At 42.4% G+C, this 17,569-nt stretch overlaps 1 protein-coding gene across 1 annotated transcript in view; it reads left to right on the forward strand.

Moving 5' to 3' along the window:
- The first annotated feature begins 107 nt into the window (after positions 1 to 107).
- The window catches only part of LOC101917686 (cytochrome P450 2J2-like), a 119,762-nt gene continuing 102,300 nt past the window's right edge, over positions 108 to 17,569 (forward strand). The window contains exons 1-4 of the mRNA XM_027787240.2: positions 108 to 222; positions 8,384 to 8,490; positions 10,619 to 10,720; positions 12,110 to 12,199. The gene's annotated coding sequence lies outside the window, so the exon portion shown is untranslated. The remainder of the gene's footprint in view (positions 223 to 8,383; positions 8,491 to 10,618; positions 10,721 to 12,109; positions 12,200 to 17,569) is intronic.

Consider the following 17,569-nt stretch of genomic DNA (forward strand, 5'->3'; position numbering starts at 1 on the left):
CTCCTGGCTGCCATTTGAGCGAGGATTGTGTCGGGATCACCCCTGCCGGGCGGCCGCCATCTTAGGAGCGGCAGGCGGGCAGAGCCACCATCTTGGGTGTGGCGCGAGGCGGGCGGGAAAGTGCCGCGAGGTGAGGCCTGGGGGCGGCGCGGGCGCGACTGAGGGGCGCAGCCAGCGGGTTCGTGTACCTTGCCGTTTTATTCCTGTCTTCGTTTGTCCCTGGTAGGTACAGTTTTAGGAGTCAGTCACACTTTCAGGGGTCTGCCCGACATATCTCCTGTAGTGACAGACAAGTCCTAGCCCAGCTGCCAGCCCCCATCCATTCCTTGTCCGTTCAGTGTATGGTGAGGGGTGGCACAGGTCTTGACAGGGGCTGGGGTATGATCCCCACGCAGGCCAGTTATCAACGTCCTTCGCTCCATTCTGTGAACAGATCTGTCAAGATCTACAACTCATTGCTATAGCTGCTGATACTATTTCTCCAGCATGCCTTACCCGAGACATGGATAGTGTCCAGGGAAGGGGAGAGGAAAAATATACTGTGCCAGTGAAAAGCCTGCAATGCCTGAAGTGCTAGTAGATGATAACAGACAGTTTATAGAGGGCAGGGGAGACAGTCCCTTCTCCAGCATCTCCTCACACTTGAATCCATTCCCAGGTTACCCCATGAGCACAGAATCTTCTCATAGTATTTTGAAAACCTCTAACCAATAATTTCTGATATCTAGCAGAATTAGTAAATGATTTCTGACTGATCTAGTTTCTGTTTCTCCACCAATTTGTGATTTGGAGAGTCAGGGAAAATCCATAGCATATAGGTCAGGAAGATGGAAAAAAAGGATATCCAATGTATGTGAGGTACTACATGTCCTCTGTTACTATAGTCTCTGAGTGTATTTATCCTTGCAAAGCACAGTAATGTGATGCTGGTATTCCTGTTTTACTATTTGGAAGCAAGGGCAATGGGTGTCTGAGCAACATCCCTGAAATCATAGAAGTATGGCAGAAGAGGGAAAAGGGTTCTTCCAAGTCCTAGACTAGATATCCTTACCACTGGATTTCTAATCCTGTTGTTTTATAGGCTCAAACCTGTGCTTTTAATCTTAGAAGACAGAAAATTATTTAGAAATAAATATGAGCAGAAATAGTTTAAAAACTCATCAGTTCCTAGTTGGTTGCAGTAACACGTAAATCTTTGTGCTCTGAAGACCAGCAGTTTATGAAAATCTTTCAGAAAGAATGTGTTACACAAATTGCTATGGAGACCTGTTCATAGATAAACCTGATGTGCTGCTTCCTTTGCTGGCCTCAGTCTCTGCTGACGTCAATATTAGTATAAGAGTTCTAATACCTTCCAGGAGCCAGTTCTTAATTAGCCAAAAGGTTTGAATCCCCTGCCTTCTGGAGGAGCTTTAATCAGCCTTTGTTTTCCCATAGGACAATCTACCTTATTACCACAGTTGCATTTCATTTCATTGAGAATTTCAGATACCAGCTAGTCTTAGCTTCTTCTCCTCAAGAAAGTGAAGTTGCAATCTGAAATCACCACCTCCGTGGTTTTTTTTGCTACCTAGACCTTAGGCAAATGAATAAAGATACCCGTGGCAGATCAGATGTTAAGAAAGAAACTTTGCCTGTGAAACAGTAACTGTAGGACAACTGTATGCAATACTGAGGATTGCTCTTACCCTGTAGAAAACAGCATAAAGGCTTCTCTGTTCATGAAGTTTCCACACTTGCCTGGGAAATGGCCAGGGTTAAACTGTCAAGGACTCTCCCATTGCTCTTGATCATACAGAACAGAAAATATATTGGGGAAAATTAAGGTGTCCTCCTGAAAGACAAAATGAACATACAAAGATCTTTTTCACAGAGTCAAAAACTAATGACTTAAATTGCCAAGATATCAATTACTTTCTTGAAATTGCCCAGTCCAAGTGCCAACTAATTATTACGAGGTGAGAAACAGGGTCATGCTGTGCTATCTCCTACAGAATCATTTATTTAGAAATTATTAGGCACTCTTAAAGATTGATTTTAGAGCACCGGAGGATGCAGTAATTACAGTAATCAGAAACTTAAAAAAAAAAAACCAAACCAAACACCACTGAACTGAAGACTTCACACTGATCAAGACTCTGGACTTTGATCTTGATTTTCTCAAAGACATCCCCCAAAGCCACATAGGTCTTATCCACTGGGAAGACCGCCTACATGAGGTTGGATATAGATTTGAAGTATTCTGTTGATACAATAAATTTCACATATAGGCACTGTTTTTTCTAGAATTTCTGTGGGGTTTATACTTAGCTTGTACCAGCTTAAAAGAAGCCTAGGGTCATTATACTGGTACCTTTATAGTGATCTAACCCTTGAAATCCTGTATAGAAGAATGGTATAAGTGATACCTGTGCAAAAAAGGAGAGAAACTGAGTACAGGTTTATTCATATTATAGGATGTAGATGATGTCCAGCATCCTATTCACACTGAAGAGTTCCTCAAGAGTTGTTCAAACTCACCCTTGGGTAGTTTTGCAGCCTAGGAAAAAATATAAACAACATGTGGTGTTTAAATTGGTGAGAAGGTTCTATTGCATGGCTTTGCTTTGTCTAAGGATCATCCCTAATTAATATACCTTAGTGCTAGGAAGCCTTGTAGTGTGGTATCCTGGGTGCACCCTATTGCACTTATGCTGCTATAATGATAATCTTCTCTAGAACTGCAGTTGTGTATGGCAGGATCATTCAGTCCTTATATTCAGTTCCACAGCATGGACCAATGACAACATCCAACTCTTCTTGGACTCATTCTGCAAAATAAAAGGCCTAATAATGAGTATTCAAGAAGGCAGTTGATGTATAGATTCTATGTAGAAACTCAACATTTCCAGAACACCTTACACTGCAGGATCTGGGCAGCTGAGTCAACTGCATTTTGCCTATTATCCTGCCATGAGCAAGGACAGCGACATGTGTAAGTGCAGACACACATGTTTCTCACCTTGTGCTTTCAGATATACCATCATGGAGAGCTCAGCATAAAGTGATAGTGGTGGTACCTGAGCCCGCTATGAAGAGATCTGTGATTGATTGCATTCTGAATGTACAGAGTGGGTCATCCTTAGCCTGCAGATATGAGACAGGCAATGACATTTAAGACTGGTTTAATAGCATAGCAAAATCCCAGCAACAGAGCTTTTTTTCATCACGGAGTCCGTACTGAGTTGATGAAGCTGGGGAGACAGCAGCCATGTAGCTCTGTTTAAAAAAATTATCTTGATGACTGAGAAAGACTGCATACAATAAACTTTCTTTCAGTCTATGGTGGAACAACATTACTCTCTTTGTGGTGGCTACCAAAGAATATCCTCAGTACTTACACCAAACTACCTCAATCTTTTGAGTTTGAATTCAAAGAAAGAAATAATAGAACAGTCTCTCAGGAGGAAAAGGAGAAGAAGAAAGTAGGAGTACAGCTAGAAATACCTTAACTACAAGGATTTAAAATATGTTGCAGCTGCACAAGAGGTAATTGTTACCTTTAACATCTGAGCTAGGTATGCATCAATGAAGTTCTGTGGCTCTGCAGGCACCCAGCTCTTCTGGTGGCTCTTGATCTCATCCTTAATAAGTGTTCACAGAACCCAGAAGTGTGTTAGTGCCTCTAGCAGTCTCATTAACACACAGTGATGGGAAAGTGTTGTAGAGCTGCACCTGGAAACACGCACAAGGAACACCATGACATCTTGGCTTCATAGCGCATTTAAAGCCTGAATGTTCACAGCTGAACTGTGCCTAACCATTGCTACGATCCAGATCTATTACTTGTCTGACGATAGGAAATGAATGACCACCTAGTTAAAAAAAAAAAAAAATACCTTGGAGAGAAGAAGTGTGTGAATGATGACCATTGCCATCCAGTTAACTTTCCAGATTGCCTGCTCTCCACTAGTAACTTTCAGATTTGGAGGATTTAAATGCCCCTGAATACAGTTTTTCTTATATTTTCTGTGTGAAGTCTTTCCCATATGACCTATTCCCTCCTAAATCTTAAGTCAACACTTGGCGGTAGTTCCCAAAGCCACAACCATGTTAGTGTGTCCTGTTTTTTCCAGGTAGTTCTTGCAGCCCAGTCTAACACAGGAAATCAGGGCTATTACAAACCCTTTCAAGGCACCAGCTAAGAGGAAAAACCTGATTCTGGCCCCAGGGCAATATTGATGCTGAATAATATCAATGTAAAGTCAGATCCATTTCTCTGAGGAGAGCTAATACAAGGGATTCAATGGACCTGTAGAGAAAGCAAGCCAGGAATGGTTGCAGAAGTATTATTATTGAGAAAGAAGGGGACAGAAGTGAGCCCCCGTGGTTTTAGAGTTCAGTGTTTATTTAAGAGCTCTTCTTCCTCCCTGTGCATTGGCAAAGAACAACCATTTCATGCCACAGCTTACTGAGTCAGTTCTTGCTCACCTGAGGCTAAGGTGCTGTGGAATTCTGCCACAGCCCGGGAGCCTCTGAGCAGCCTCTGACATATGGCATCCTCTGTGGAGAAGCAATGTCGAAAAAGCACACCAGGAATCACGTTGTTGGTAGAAGGAGTGGGACAGAGATCCATGCCTACAGAGCAAGCTGAATTGTTAACTTCTTTTATAGGCTGTGACATTGAGTTCCCATCTAGCCTGCTCTTGATTTGCATGGGATTACACAAGTAGCTGAGCCTGCAGGAGTCAAGATGCAGGAGTCTAACTGGGAGATGGTTCTTCCGGCTCCTTTATGAGTGACGGAAAGATTCCACCTTATATAAAAGTGCATAATCAGCACAATTTAGGAGTCTCTCATCTGTCACTTTCTCCCATAAAGGGTTAGCATGAAAGCAATGAGTCAGGCATGATGTTCCAGCCAAGTGCAAAATGAATTATGAAAGCATCAGCTGCGTAAACCTCCCATTGAGTCTACTGCAGAAATTGAAACTTCCAGTAGAAAAAGCAGGGTTGAGCCCATGTCATGACCACATACAGATCTATATTTCACCTCTTTATCTGGCAAAAAACCTCAGTCAGGCAGCAAGCTTCCTCCTGGATCCAAGCTTCCAGGCTTTTCTTCCCTAATCCTAGGTTCCTCAGAGTCATGAGGCTGAATTGTCTCTGCTGCTTCCAGGTGTGCCCGTTGGCAAAGGTGATGCCTGCAACAAAATGGAGAAGGACTGGGGAGAAGTATGGGGCTGGTGTATCCATAAGCAGGACTGGTGAATTCGTAGTGGTTCCAAGATCTACCACCATGAGTTTGGAAGGATCCCTGGCAGTATTTATATGGGGAATCAGAGGTGTTTATGCTGGTTTTTCACATCTATTTGATCCTTTTTGCAGGAAAAAAGTCCCATGCCTGTCTTTCCTTTTCTGCTCTTTTACCTAGAACTGTGCAGTCAACACACAATGGGTCCTCCTGGCTGACATTTTTACAGTTTTACACCTTTTACTGCGAAGACTTGAGATAGCTTGGTAACATGCTCAGTAACTAAGAATCGCCATAAGGATATGCAAGTATATAAATGGGAAACATATTAGTTTTGTGTGCTGAATGTATATTTGGGACCTAGTGTTTGAGAAGGACATGCAGCAGTGGTTCTGTGTGGATAACTGGCTAGCTGAAAAGGGTCACATAGACATAGTCCAGCTGGCTGGACAAAAATGCACATCGCTCTCAGCTTATCTGAAGTAAAGCAAAATACGCTGTCTTTGGCTGTCCTTGTTACACAGTAACAGGAAGATTTTGGTGGGAAAAGAATGTTGCAGGTGGGAACAGAAAACTACAGAAGAGAAACAAGGGGCGGGCTTGGTATTTAGGCAACTAACCAATAATGAGCTTAACTTTTGTAATATGTATGAGCTAATTATAAGAAGGCATAAAAGGTGACTGTAAGAGACAATAAACGAAGTCTGCTGATCACTCATATTGAGTGACTGTGTCTTCCCTCCGTCGCGACAGTTCTGCAGCATTCATCTTGCTACCAAGAGCAGTTCCACTTGACAAGAGGCATTAAGAGTAGATGCAGTCATTGTACCAAACCCCATTCTCTAAACAGCTCATTCTGCTAGAAATATTTCAGCATATACAACAGAAAGTGTCATAGGGGCCTCCCATGACATCCTAAAAATGAATGTCACAAGTCTCTCACAAAATTATTCTGCATGTCCAGTCAAGGCATCCTTCACTGCTTGAAATCCATTTAGCAAAATAACTGGTGTTTTTCGTAGCCAGAGTGTGTATTTCCATACATCCTGGGCATCTAGCGAGACAGTAAGACACATGATGACCTAAGGATATGTGACACTTATAGAGAGGCCCTTCCAGTTCTTGGTGGTACTCTTAGGCCAGAGCTCAAAGACTACATCTATTATGTAAGGGCTGTTTTGCAGCTCTTGGCATTGCCCAAGAAAGGGGCAGGAGAAATTTCATCCTGCTGTCAGAAAATAGAAGAGGTTGGAAACATGTTTCACTATTAAAATCTTGAAAGGCTTTCACTATTATTAATGCATTGCATTATTTTTTATGGCTGTTATCATTCATGTATCTACAATATATATAGCCATCAGAGCAACACCTGTGTCATGTTACCCAGAAATACTTCAGTGGAATTTCTTCCATTTACATTGTCCCACTAGAGGTGATTGATGGATACTGCAAAACCATAAATATTGCTTTTATTATCTTTTCGTGTTTATTTGTTTTCCAATCATACAGCTTTTTCAGTGTATCAGTACTTCCGCAAGGAACAGCCTTCATGGTTAAAGTGCAAATTATAGTTGTAATTAATACATGCAGCCATTAGATGGTAATGTTTGCTTACTGTTACACTGAGCATTGTGCTTGCGAAGTCTAGCACAGTGAGCAGTTAAGCCAAATTTTTCAGATGTAGCCATAGATCTGAAGCATCTCCTCCAAGATGTGCTGAGTATTATGAACTGCCTGGGAAGTACTTAGCTCCTGCAGATCCTACTGATTGCCACCAAACTCCAGCTGGAGTTTGGGTTCTCAGTAGTTCTGCAAATCAAGTCTCTGGCAGCTGTAAATTAGAGACCAGTTTTAAACTCTTTGACCCTGGGTAGTTGAGAAAGACCTAGCTGCACAGAGGGAGGGAGGATGAGCTGGTGTTCCCTTGCTCAAAGATTTGGGACTTCAGATAGGAACAACTTCAGTTAGCTTGTGACTGTGGGATAGAAGGTAAGGATTTCTAAACATCTGTTTCAGGGATTTTATAGTATAAAGCAGAGGGATGAATAAATACCATGCCTGCACATGGTTTTGGTATTACATATATTTGTATATGTTACACCAAACCAGATGTAATTATATATATTTATGTAACTATATATGTAAAGTGTGAGCTTTTTCTGAGCAGTTGCAGTACTTCAGTAATATAGGATGGACACTCGAAAGATTAAAAAGTGTATCTCTGCTCTAGGGATTTTCAGGGAACCGGTGAAAACACATTTGTAAACTCATTAAGAGTTTGACTGAGCGCATTTTCCACATGTGCCCCGGCTTTTGTAGTCCGCTCTTAGGAATCCACTGGTAATGTGTTGCTGAACTCACATATGTTGCTCAGGAACATCTATCTATAAACATGACTGCATTTCTCTGGAGGTGGGTGCAGACCTCCTTTGCAATTTTTGGAAACAAAGGCATTTCAGGGATTCTGAAATACGCAGACCATACTGAAAACACATGCAAATATGATCAGGCACCCAGCTGCTGCCACTTGCTGTGAGAAATGGCTGTTTTCTATAGTGGAGAATAATTTGAAGAGTGGTTTTCACAGCAGTTGGAGTCCAGTCTTTGGCCTTAATAGCCTAAGTAAGGTGGAAAGGGAGGAAGAAACAAGTGCTTGAATCCCCATATTGGATTCTATCTAGTACTGGAAGGAACTGCAGAGCCTGTTTTTTTTCTTCTGTACATGCAGGAAAATAGGGAGCCTCAATGATGCCTAGTCTCACACGCTTCCCAGGCTTAATGACTCCCCTTTTTATCAACATTGCTGCATTTTCTAGGATAGCCAGAAATGGGGTCATGGCCTGAATCCTGAGCATGAATCCTTCCTGGCTCACTCTCCAGCAGCACACAGAGAAAGAGGAGGGTCCTGTGGGTCTTTTTTGGCAGATGCAGCGTGTAGACCACATTAAGAAATGTCAGCAACATTACTGTCTTCTGTCTGTGCCTCTAGACTGTCCAAGAGAAAATAAAGGGCAGAAAACCAGTGTGATGATACTCTACCATACCAAATAGTACATACAATGTCACCTAGCTGCAGTTCTGTGCAGCTGCTTATATATGTATATAAGCAAATGAATTAAGACTTTAATCTATCCACTTGATTGTTTTGCAGTGCACATCAGCTCTCATGATTACTGACACTTGCCCTCCAAAACAAGCAGAACTCTGGGGAAGAGGAACTTCTGTCTCAGCGCAACCTTCAAAACTGTAACACCACAGGTAACAAAGCTTTTCTTCATCCTTTCCCCTTCATTCCTATCCTCAGAAGCAAGGACTGCCTTTAAGCAGTAACACCTCCAGTATGCTGCAGTATCAACTGCTTCTGCACTGGCCAGGCCAGGTGTCCATCTGAGGAAGCCTTCCAGGGCCTTGCTATGCCAAGACATAACCAGCCAATGGCAACATTGCTGAAGTAAGGGCTACAGGATTCAGTCCTCAAGCGCATAAGCTTTGCTTTCTGCCTCTTTTTGATGAGTGTTGCTTATTCTTACCATTTCCTTTTCTCCCTCCTTGTAATTTGTACTGTAGTAACTGGTTTCCTTTGGCGTTATTTGTGACTGTGTGACTGTTCAGTGATTTGTACCATTTGCAACTGTTGCTACAGGCCCTGTCCACTCACTACTAGTTCTGTCTAAAGTCCAATAGGGAGACACAGGGCTTGAAGTTCTGCCTAGAACGCTTACAGTTCAGACTGAAGCCAGGAAGGAGCAGAAAGATGCTTTTACATTCTAGCCAAGGATACATTAAGAGTCTATGCCTGAACTATTCATGAAACTATAAAAAGCATCAGTACCTTCAAGAGTGTTCCATGGTGAATTTGGAAGTCCAGTGTCCACAGCTTGCCAGCAGAGGGGAGAGGTGTTGGTCCTGGAGGCAGCTTCCTTTGGGCCCCCTGGATGTTCAGGAATATCAGAGAAATCCAGACGCAGAAAGACAAGAACACCCACAAAAGTTTGGCCTTTAGAAAACATTGCTGTCCTCACGTCCCTCCTCACTCAGCTGCTAGCCCCAGAGCCACCAGCCTCCAGATCCACAGTGCCACAGGCATTAGTCCCATCGGAGCACTGGCACAGCACAGGCAAATCAGTCATATCTAGTGCCAAGGGAATGCAGCTGGGCCACAATGGAGTGTGCCCCTTGAACTGTAACAGAGTGAGCAGGAAGAATGGATCAGGTGAACTGAGGTGGGCCACTTTTCAGCTATCTCGGTGAGAACAAGGCTGGTACCCTGGTATGGACATTAGCTTAGACTTTTAAAGACCTGATTCAAATCCCTGCTGTGCTATAGACCTCCTCTGTGATTCTGGGCAAGCTGCTTCATGTGATTTCATGTTATAGCCAGTTTGTAATCTGGCTATAAGCAAGATGCCTTGAAAACAAATAGTCCCATGCCCTCATTTTCTCTTTCACCAGGGTTCAATCTAGCAACCAGAGAACTATAAAGTGACTGGATTCATTTGGCTTCTCTGGTGGAAAGTCTTTCATTTTTAGCTACAGTAATAGTTTTCTGCAGGGTCAGCAGTCTAAACCCGCTCATCTGCTGGCTGCTGTCTCACTAAGCAGAGGGAGAATATGACCAAGGACAAAAGAGGCAGGACCACCCCTGTGTCAGACTCACTGATCATTTTAGCTGCAGCACAAATCTTTATCTGTGTCCTCTGTGCTTCAGAGTCCCTCCTACTTGAGCTCCTAGGGCTGTAGCTGTCACAAATACATTCCCAGTTAACCACTCCAGTGACAGTAGACAGAGGATGACCCTGTACAGAAATTATATTACACTCTCTGGTGGTTGTTTCCTTCTAATGCACTAAAGCATTCTCAGCTAATGCCCTGATAAGATTTTATAGGTAGTAAGTGTACAGATGGCTCAGGGATAGAGAGACATGATAATGGAAGAACTTTATGGAAGACTGAAAAAAAAAATCTGATAAATTTGATACTCTTCAGAAACATTGTGAAAGACAACGGAGCACTGCAAAACACTTCAAGAAACCATGCAAAAAAGCCCAGGAATTGCCAGCACTGTTATCTCCCCCAAATAAAGCCTTTCTCTGAGAGATGTTTTTAGTTTTGTCCATCTTCAGCATCAGGAAATTAAAGGACTTTCAGGGTGTCTGCCACTGCTGGGAAGAGGCTGTACTGTGGGGAGGACAGTGGTGGCCTGTAAGGGAAAAATTATTTTGATCCCGTGTTGCAGCTGGGTGTTAAGGATGGGAGTTTTCCCTCATTGAATGTGCAGCTGACAGCATGGCTGTCTCATCAGGACCACCCTGGGAGGGGCCTGGGCAACTGGTTGGCTCAGCATCATGGCTGCAGGGACACTGTGCTCTCTACTGCTATCTTACAGGCTTGTTACATGCCCAGCTCCCCCTGCTTTCATTCTGACTTCCATGGAATGGAAGAAACAGTGAATACTTCTTGCCAAGGTGCAAGGCAGCAAGATGCCTGGGTGAGTCCATGGTACTTAATAAATCAAAGACATGTTTGTCAGCTCACAGAGAATACGAACTTCCAGTTGGATGCAGTTTTACAAGTTTACAAGTCTTTACCTTTACACTTTGTGCTGACCTCGGTGTGTTCTCCAAGAAAGCACAATCCAAGTGGGCTTGCATGTGACCTCCTCTGGGATAAGAAAAATATGGAGCAGTGCCCAGTGCAGAGTGGTCATTGCGGTTTCTGTTTCTGCCAAAAAGAGATCATGGAGAACCCAGACCAGGTTGTCTTCATCAAATTGCAGAGCTGGGATTGCCTTTAATATTCAGGCAAGAGAGGGGCAAGTTTAGAGTACAACTGACATTACAACATGTGCAGTCATCAACTTCAGCAAACAATGATTTGCAGAATTTCTGATTTTCCAAAGCAAATAAATGTGAAGAGCAGTAGGAGATAGTAATAATATCTGATAAGTCTCTGTTTCTTCATGTCTGAACAATGTATCCTGTCTCATAGGCAGTGTTAAGAAGTGCTCTGAATGATAGCAAAAGATCAAGCTGAAAGTTTTTCACTGGCAGATGTTTCTTTAAGAGAACTGATTGCTGAATTCGGAACACTCCATGGGATTTTCTTATTTCAGTGAAAGCTTTAGGACAAGTTTATAGAGTCCCACTCCTCCACCACTGTCCTCCTGTGCCATACTGCAGGGACAGAGTCCTGTGGTATCCCTGGAAACTGCATCTGTTGTGCGTTCCCTCTTTACCAAAGAATGTGCAATGCATGTAAGCTCTTGACAAGTTAAAAATTTCTTGTGAAGATCTGGGAAATGGTTCAAGAACCAGGGCAAGATATAAACAAGTATCAAACACACAGCAGCCTTGCCTTTATTCTTTCTACTTAAATTCCCAGCAGTGCTCTCAACATATTAAAGCATCCAAGATAAATTTTGGCAGTAAGAACTGCTATTTAATTTTACTAAGAGATGTGTTTTGGCATCATGAAGCTGGTTCAGTTTCTCTGTTTCAGGACTCTGTTTCTCAGTTTCAGGACTCTGATTAGCAGCATCTAAAATATATATGGCTAGAACACCATTAGGAAACATCTGAAACACCTAATCTGAATGACTACAAAAAAAGAACTCTTTGTTTGTCAGGAAAATTAAGATTCAGAGAAGTCAAAATCTCAAGAAATAGTTTCTTCTCATCTGACAAACAAGCTTTTTAGATACTTTTGCCATAGTGCCATACTGTCAACTAGGATCCAACTGCTGCTGTAACTGTCTTGCAGGCTTTTCATGTTTTGTCCTGTGGATCATACCTGGATTTTTCAGGTTTTTTTAAATTTCTTCATATTGTTCACTATTCCATTTTTGCTGCTTATATTTTTAATTTTCTTTCTCTTGTAGGACTCCTCTGTCTCAGTCTTTCTACATCTGCAAGATATGATCTTCAAGCAGTTAATTGGCTCTCCTGGGAACAGCTGCACAGAACCAAAGGTACTTATAGGAGGTTGGGAGATGGTACCCAAATTAAAGATGTCATTCACTATTCACCTGAATCATGTTCTCTACATGACACTCATGGAGAAATAATTGCTGTGAGCCTAGCAAGAAGAGCAATCAATATTTTCCAGGGCATGCTGTGTAAGGTTGTACCAATGTCTCTCTGGAGGGTGATAACAGAAAGAACCCAGCCCACAGCCAGTGGAGGTATAGAATAGAAGTGGTAAGCCCAGCAGCTTTGGTAGTAAGTAGATAATTCTGTGTAATATCATGTCCTGCCTGAGACGCTAATCACAAGGAAACAGAAATGAAGTTTTCTAAAGCAGAGGAGAAATTATGTCCTTTTAAGTGTCTTTTTTATAACGTTGCACTATTATTGCAATGAATATTTTCAAGAAAGCCTATTTCCTCCTTCTTATATCTTATATAGTCGTATGGTGAAATCTGCATGCTCTGCTACGCAGCAATAACCTACATACAACAAACACCTCTGAAGGAATTTTGAGTGCTAATGTATGACAGTACAGGTTGTTCACAGCAGTGGTCTGTTGACACTGAACAACACTGGAACTAGGGAAACTTCTCAAGTCTTACCTGGCATTTGATGATTAAAACCTCTGAAAACTCCTTGCAATTTAGTGGGGCCTCTGCGACTTCCAAACTTGGTCTGCTGTCATACCACAGGGTTTATACTTAACACTGCCTGGTATGGATTTGTCTATTCAGGGGCACCTCTCTTGAGTCACCTGAGTGCACATTGGTTGCCAAAGAAGCTCAGAATTAAAAGAAGAATGGTGAATTCTCGTAATTGCTATGCTAGAAATTATTATAAAAAGCATGAAGTGGGAAAATACCTGTGAAATGGGTCCTTCCTGCAAGCAGACAGGTCTCCTCTGGGTCATCCCTTCATTGCCTTAGCTATAAGCCAGCAGTGGCAGATCCTGTCTTACACCAGACCCTGTTTTGAGACTCCAGGGCTCTGATGACAATACCTGACAACAGACTGGATCTCACTGTGGCAGTAGATCTCTTCATTCTCCTTCCTTCTGCATATGTTTAAGGGCATTTGTCCGTGTTGCAGCTTGGATTAGTAGCAGACACAGGCAATAGCACAAAGAAAATGTCCTCTCAGCTTGTTTGCATGTGTTTTTCATGGACATTCGCTTCCCTGGTGGCATGTTGATTTCTTTCCCTGGGAACCATCTTCCTGATTAGAAAATCATTCAATACTGGCTTGTCTGATTTCTCCTCTCCCGGGACGATATGGCTTCCTCTCCCAGATGATATGGCTCCCCCTCTAACAGCCTTCATGACCTTTTGCAAACTAGCAAAACTTCTGATTCTGACTCAAGGCGCTGCATTACGTCCTTGAAGACAAAACACATACCTTGTGGAATGCCAAAGTGGCTAGTCATTTTCCCCTCTTCTAGCAGTTTGAGGATCTAGGTTGTTCCATGACATCTTCGTGCCTCATTCTGGAGAGAATTTCTTACTGAGAATTTCTTATTCATGAGGTTACACTGGAGAGTGATAGGTCTTAAGGAATAATGGGCTGGGGAAGAGTGAGTCCTTAACTGAAATGTACTAGTGACTGTATTGGTTACCACCAAATGTGGCAAAAGAAAGGTAGGTAAGTCAGTGTAATTTAGGTTGGTATTTTTTAAGGAGAGAGGCTTAAATAAATCCATATTTATTGAATGGAACACCATGGATTTCTTTGGAAGTTCAGTACTGCTAAATACCATGCCACTTTTAATTTTATTTGAACTTGGAAATCTCTCCGTTAGGCTGCCTGTGCTTGCAACAATAAACTAAAGGCTTTTTAATTGACTTAATTGTTCCCTGAGGGTGAAAATACTGCTTTCTCAGTTGGCTTTTGGCTGAGTCACAAACACTCCATTTTCATTCCCTCTCAGGCTCAGATGGCTCCCCTAAATCCATGCTTTTTTCCATGGACTCCGGCAGTGATGTATGTTTTTGCAAGAGTAAGCTACAGGTACAGCATTGCTCCATATATAACACATCTTATTTATGTGGCATCTTTTGATTATTTTATAATTTATCTGTTAGCTAATTTAAATACATAAGTTGTGTAATTTCCTCCAAATGTTTTGTTGGCCAGGGTTCTATCTGAAACAAACATCCCAAAGCTTGTTCCCAGTGGTGGGGAGAGGAGCTGGGTCAGGAGGGCTGGTCTCCTTTGCTCATCGCAGCTCAGACACTGCTAGGCTAGGGAAAAAAAATTGGAGCTGCTAAATGCTTCCTCATGTCCTTGCTGATCCCTGTTTGTCCTCAGTGCTGGCCACGACAAGAGCTGAACTTCTTTTACTCCAACAGTCCCACCACTTCTCTACACTTGTAATTTTTCTTTTCTGGAACCTCCAGCAGGGCAGGGGCTGCTAGGCTGAGATTTTTTTAGTATATGACGCTTTTGCACCAGCCATTTCTCACCTAGTGCATTGTAGTCTCTCAGCTCCTGCTGAGACTTGCCTCTAACCCAGAGGGGAGAACTGTAAAAGCTATTTTGAATGGAAATTTTATTCCATGTACATGGAGGGAGAAAAAAATTGAAATCCTTTTGATTTGGGCTAAAAAATAGGGCCCACAGCTGCTGTGTTTTTTAAATGTGATTGCTTTATTTCCTGTGGATGTCTCTACAGCAAGAAGAAATCTATAGTTAAACGTATGATTTTTTTTTTCATTTTTATAATATATATTTCCATGTATTTGTGCATATAAAGCCATTGATTTGCTCCAGCTAATATGAGCTGCTCATGAGCAGCAGAGCACTGTGGAACCACCTTAACAGATCATTCATACAGATTTATAGTGGCTCCTCAGACCATGCTGGAGAATGACCCAGATAATTTAGGACTATTTTTTCCTCTATTTTATTGTACCCACATCTGTCTGGGTTTATTCTATCTATTATTTTCTACCTTGTGTCTTCATTTTTATGTTCATCCAGACCAATAAAACCCTTTTTCCTCTAAGAGTTCTGCAAGGAGTTTAGAATAATTTTTAAATGTCACATTGCAAAGCTTGTTCTACTCTTCAATTCTTCTAAATCATCAGTGAGGACATTAAATCAAGTCCAACCTAACACTAGATCACTTTGTACCATCCCTGCTAGTATACCTTACCTTGTTCAGGGAGTATCCAGCCATGCCTGTGAGTTTTTACTGAGACTAATTGAAATGAATCTTTTCATACATGTACAGAACATCCCAAAATAGCCAAATCCAGCCATGGCACTGAGCACAGTAGAGTAGGTGTACCTAGATGCCAGAAGGGTATTTGCAGCAGGCAGTGCCTGAAAGCACCTGCTGCCAAGAGTACCAGCAGCAACGCAGGTTTCAGGCACATGCATTAAGTCTTTGAAGCCCTGGCATTGTACAATTCAAAGGAATCACAGGATGGAAGCTGCTCTGTGGAGGATGCCACAGGGGCATCTCAAAGGTGGACAAGATTACCAGTACTCAGGAGTGCAGGTTCAAACTCATTTTGACAGAGACTAAAAGAAGGAAAAGACTTTTTAAAAATATAAAGCAAACTTAAAATCATCCTGAGACTTGCAGTCACTGTGTCAAGCTGCTTTAAGTCTAAAGCACCCTCAGACCTTATGGAAGGCCAGAAGATGGCTTTCTAGGAGCAGTGGATTGGCAGACTGGACAGAAGTTGGACAGCAGATCTGCCAAGGCTGCTTCTTGGTCCTGGAAAAATAACAACGCTGCAGCCAGTGACAGTGGGGTAGAGCACTGAATGCAGGCCTTACTCTGGAGGGAGCTAAGGTAGCAGCTGTTTCAGTGGAGGCTGGGAATTGCCATTGCCTCAGCAAATGGGAGTTTTCACCAGCATGAAATATAAGGATACAGGCAGGTTCCCATGAATATAATGTCCTAGGCACACACTTGTAACTCTGTCCTTCCCTAGGGATGTCTCAGGTCTAGAAAAAGATCTGTCAGCTTTGGTTTTTAGCTACAGTAGGAGGTATGATTAGAAACAGTCCACATTTAGACCAAATTAAGATTCTTACAGGCTCTTCTAACAGCTGCCAAACCTCAGTGAGGAGGTACTGGCTTTCTACCAGTCATGGCCACTTCTCTTTCTTTTCCCCTGGTGTATCCTTGTTTTCTTCCTTTCTTCCCTTACTCCAAGCACTGTTTTTTGCTCACCTGCCATCTCCCCCAAACTCCTATCCACCTTCTTTACAAGACATATTGTTCTCTCCCTCCAACACATCTTTCTTTGTAAGGGCTCTCAGGCTCAGCCCCTGAACCCCAACATCTGTCCCTAGATTCAGGGAACAGTTTTTTTCCCCAGTACTTTCAGTTCCCGGTCAGATACCTTTTCTCCCATCCTCAGCTCACAGCCTTTTATAAAATTCAGTTACGGCCAAGGCTTCCATCAGATTTCACTAGCAGCAGAAGTGTTTTGCTCTTCAGCTGTTTCTAGATTGGCAGCAAAGCTACAGCCCTTGCCTCAGCACTGTCTATGTCCTGCTGAGGCACTGCCGTCCTGCACACTGTAAGAACAGAATGGGTTGCAAGGACCACTCAAAGCTGTGGAGCCAGGCAGTTGTCTCTTTTGTCCACTGTTCACATTCAAACTGATCAGTCCTATGTAACACAAACTCCTGCTCAGGCTGTGGTAAAATGCCTCTTTGAGAACCAGCTACCCCCATCTCCCTTCACTGGCCAAACACAGCAGTGCTAATAATTAAGCAACATTAATACTGACCACATAAATTGAGTGACATTAATACTGACCACTTAAACTTGAGCTCTGTTATACCCCTGCTGGGCAGTGGAAGTGGATTAATAGATGAGATTGGAAAGTTAAGGCTCCCCTATTGAAAGGATAAATTAATATTAAAGATTGGTGGTTTGTTAATAAATACACTGATAATCAAGTTACATGAACCTTATCTCTTACAAAGTTGACTTATCTCTCTTTGCTGATGGGACAGCTGAATCCTGCGTGCTGTCTTGTAATTACAATCACTCAGGAATTTTGTATGCCATGCAGTCAAGAATGTGAGTGATGCTTTTGGTACTGGCACTCCTAAATAAATAAATACCAGATCCTGACTGGTGTTTGTTGCCCTGAACAAGCTTCCTGCAGCTGGCTAGTTGCCTGTGCATTGGCTCTGCGCTATACCCTCTAAAATCCTACAGAATCATAAACTCATCCCTTACTTTTCCTTTATAAATCATGACTGTGAACTGGTTTGAACTCACTTCAGCTAAAAAAAAATACAAGCAAACTGTTGACTTTGTGAGATTTGGTCTCAGAGAAGGCAACTTCTTGGTAGAGCTGATTAGATCAGACCTGTTCTTAATTACTGTTAGAAGTCACCATAGT

Source organism: Falco peregrinus, chromosome 12, assembly GCF_023634155.1.
Source record: "Falco peregrinus isolate bFalPer1 chromosome 12, bFalPer1.pri, whole genome shotgun sequence".
Taxonomy (NCBI): domain Eukaryota; kingdom Metazoa; phylum Chordata; class Aves; order Falconiformes; family Falconidae; genus Falco; species Falco peregrinus.